Source organism: Peromyscus leucopus, chromosome 23 (assembly GCF_004664715.2).
Source record: "Peromyscus leucopus breed LL Stock chromosome 23, UCI_PerLeu_2.1, whole genome shotgun sequence".
NCBI classification, from domain to species: Eukaryota; Metazoa; Chordata; class Mammalia; order Rodentia; family Cricetidae; genus Peromyscus; species Peromyscus leucopus.
This window is the reverse complement of record NC_051082.1, coordinates 20,465,827-20,469,722: the sequence shown is the minus strand read 5'-3', so window position 1 is coordinate 20,469,722 and position 3,896 is coordinate 20,465,827.

Below are 3,896 nucleotides of genomic sequence, written 5' to 3'. Positions count from 1 at the left end.
ATAAAGCCTGGAGATGAGAAGGGACAGGAGCAGTGACAACATTTTAGTAGCTAAATCTCCACAGCAGGCACAGGGGAACAGTGGACAGACACTCAAGAACTCCATTGCTGTGAGAGCGGCCATGGCCAGCGGCCACCAGATCCAGTGCAGTTTTGTCCAAAGACACTCCCTTTTTATCCCAAATGAAGCCCTGGAAAAAATAAGAGGCAAGTTATCTCCAAGCACACATGCCATCACCTCCAGTTCCATGTCCTATCCCGTATCTACCTTTCCTTCTCTCCTTTACTTTTATTACTGAAAACATTTTTAATATATGTACATGTGATGTGTTTGTGCATGTATACATGTGTGCCCGCACTTGCACATGTGTGTGTCTGTTCTTGGAGAGCCCAGAGGCTGGTGTCAATGTCCCTCTCAATTTCTCCACTTTATTTTCTGAGATAGAGTCTCTCACTGAACCTGGAGGTTTAACCGGTCTGTTAGGCTGACTGACCAGTGAACTTCAGGAAATCTTCCTGTCTCCACCTCCCCAGTTACTATACCTGGCTTTTACCGTAGGTACTGGGGATCCAAACCCGGGTCCTCACATTTGCAGGGCAACACTGAGCCATCTCCATAGCCCACTTATTCAAACCATTCTCGCCCCCCCCCCACCCTGTCTTTAACATTTCTATCAAGTATGTGTGTGCGCATGCATGCACAAGTGTGGAGGCCAGAGGACAACTCTGGGGAGTCAGTTCGCTCCCGCTGCGTTGGTCCAAAGGATTGAACTTAGATTGCCTGGTTTGGCAGCAAGATCCTGTACCTGCTGAGCCATCTCACTGGCCCGTAAGCATTCTTGTTGTCGTGTGCACGTATTCATTGTACAGCGTTGGGTTTTAGGAAGATACGTATGTGCTTTCACCACATCTACCCCAGGCTGTACTCTCTCTCACCCTGTGTTCCCCTCCCCCTTTCCCTCCCCCGTTAATCTCCCCACACTCTCTTCCACTTTCATGTGACATATATAGTCCATATATATATACACATATATATCATATGTATGTAACAAATATAAATGCTTTTACACACATATAAGAATTCTAGGATCCATAAATAAAAGAGAACGTGGTATTTGTCCTTTTGTGTCTTTCTTATATTACTTAATGTGGTAAGGTCCATTTGCATCCATTCCTTGCAAATGGCATAATTTCATTCTTCTTTGTGGCTGAAAAATCTCCAGTATCTCTCTGTTCTTTATCCATTCTTCTGTTGGTGGACACTCCTGGGTATACACCAGAAGAACTCTTAAGCCAGCACACCACAAAGACACCTGCACACTCCTGTTTATTGAACCACTAATCTCCGTAGCCAAGTGATGGAATCGGCTCTGACTGACTTTCAACCAAAGATCCGCAGTGGAAGAGGCAGCAGAGAATCTGGACACAAAACAACAAACGCAGCCGGACCCGGATAGGATGCAGAGAACCCACAGTGGGTGTGGAGTCACTGATTAGCGTGTGAAAGCCTGGAGTGAGGACAGAGACCACGTGGACTCCACAGGTGTCAGCAGGGACTGGAGACTGTAAAGGATGGATCAAAGGTTTGTCCAGATCAAGTTCCACTGATGCCTCTGTGAATGCAGCTCAGAGGTAAGAAGGGAGAGACGCTATGAGGCAAGTTAACACAAAAGGTTAAATACTTTTGATACAAAGGCTTAGCCCATCCTAAGTCATCAAGAAGATGCCTTACTTGGTGCGGCAAGCTACAGAGAATGGAGGGCCGGGTCTGACAGGATTAGGAGTGAGCAGGAAGGAAACATCAGATACACAGAGGGTAAAGACTTGACTGTCAGCCTGCCTGCATGGCTGCCGGCTCCGCCGCGTACTGGCTGGACGCTGGGCAAGGGATTTGATGTCTAGGGGCCTCACTTCCTTGATCTGCAAGATAGAGAACACGAGATCCAGCTCTAACCAAGATGCTGCAAGAATCGGGGGACGGATCACAGTGTTCCCAACAGGGTTGGCAGAGCAGGTGCCTGGGAGGAAGTAACAATTATGCTTCAGCAGAGACATCCCGCCCCCCATCTCAGCCTCGTCTTCAATATGACATAATTTATAAAGAACTGGGACCTCCGTGGAACCTTCCATGAATCAATGTCTACCTGGGCATAAGAACCACACAGGGATGACAAGAACATTTAGCAGCTCGACAAACGGGAACAATGACTAACATTTCCTACCCACTCGCCAGGGACTAGCAGACCTGGGTTACATCTTGCACATCCACACTCATCCCAATGGCTCTGTGATTGTCCTGCAGGGATTCCACCTTCACATAGAAGGAAACTGAGGCAGGAGGCGGAGAAGCTTCACAAAGGCCACATGTGCTGGGGGATGTCTTTCTGTATGCTGTGAATATGTGTTGTTCCCAATGGTTTATAATGGACTGCTTTGGCCTATGGCAAGGCAGCTTAGAGGCAGGTGGGAAATTCAGGTCAGAAACAGAAAAAGGGGAGGCACAGGCAGAGAGGAGACGCCATCCCGCCATCCAGGGAACAGCATGTAATGGCACACAGGTAAAGCCACGGAACATGGAGTGTCATATAGATTAACAGAAATGGACTGAGTTTAGCTATAAGAGCTAGCCATGGCCATAAACTGGTAATTAATATTAAGCCTTTGAATGATTATTTTATAAGCGACTGCGGGACCGCAGGGCTGAGCAGGACATATGAAAACCTCTGACTACACACATGCGTGGTGGAACCCGCCAAGAGATGGGACGCGAATGGGCTGCTGAAGTCTAGGCTGGGCAGAGCTGTCCTTGAGTTCATTGTATCTCCTAGGGAAGCACACGTTCATGGCTTGGATGCTGAGGAGGACCGACCTGGTTGCACAGAGAGCCTGGCAGAGCCGCTATGGTGAAGACCTGTGTCCACACTGGGTAGAGCACAGGAGAGCAAGGGAAAAGTCCTTTGGGTCTCTGATAACCAGCCCCTGAGTGGAGGTGGGGGTGGGGCGGGAGTGTGTTCCTATGCCAGCTTTCTAGAGAGAGGGGATTCCTTCGGGAAACACAATCAAAGATGAATGACAGGCAAGTTGGAGGAGCATTTGCATGGTGACATTTCTCAGGGGCAGAGCTGTTCTGAGGGGGGTAACGGGGATGTGACAGGCAGGGTGAGGATGCCTGTGTGAGCTGACTCCTCACAGAGGCAGGGCACTCACATCCCATGACCAAATCACACAGAGGAGAGAGAGAAGGGGGAGGAAGAGAGGGAGAGAGAGCACAGGCCTGAATTAAGGGCCCTGGAGCTGCTGAGCACAGGAGGTGGTGGAGAAATAGCCTCGCTCATTGCTGACGCCCTTTGCATCTGACATCCTCAGCAAAAAGGACTTGCTTGAAGAGAACAGGCCTCCAGCTTGGTGTGGCTCTGGGGACACACCCAGGCTATGTCCCCTGTGGCCTCCTGAAGCTGGGGCTGAGTAGAGCTGGTGTGTAGCAGAAAGCAAATGCAGCTACCACAGACGGTGGCCGCCGAGGACCAGGTGTGGGAATCAGGCTCTTCCATCCTGGTGGAGGCTCTTGCCTGTGACAGCCCCCCTCCTCCCTTCTCCTTCCCCCTCCCTTTCTCCTCTGTCCCTTCCCCTTCCCTCTTTTCCTCCTGGGGACACACAGCACTTAAGCAGATCACAGATGAGGACTTTATTCTCTTACCAACGCTGAAGAAGAAAGGGGAAGGTGAAATCCATCAGTCACCACCATTAAGTCAATATTGGGGCTCTGCTGGGATCCCCAGGAGGCCCAAGGGCCAGAGAGGATGGAATGTACCTGCCAGAGTGTAAGAAGTATCCAGGAAGTCACTCACACATTCACTGCATAGGGTCATACCTGCCTCTGTCCACGCATCCTTTCCC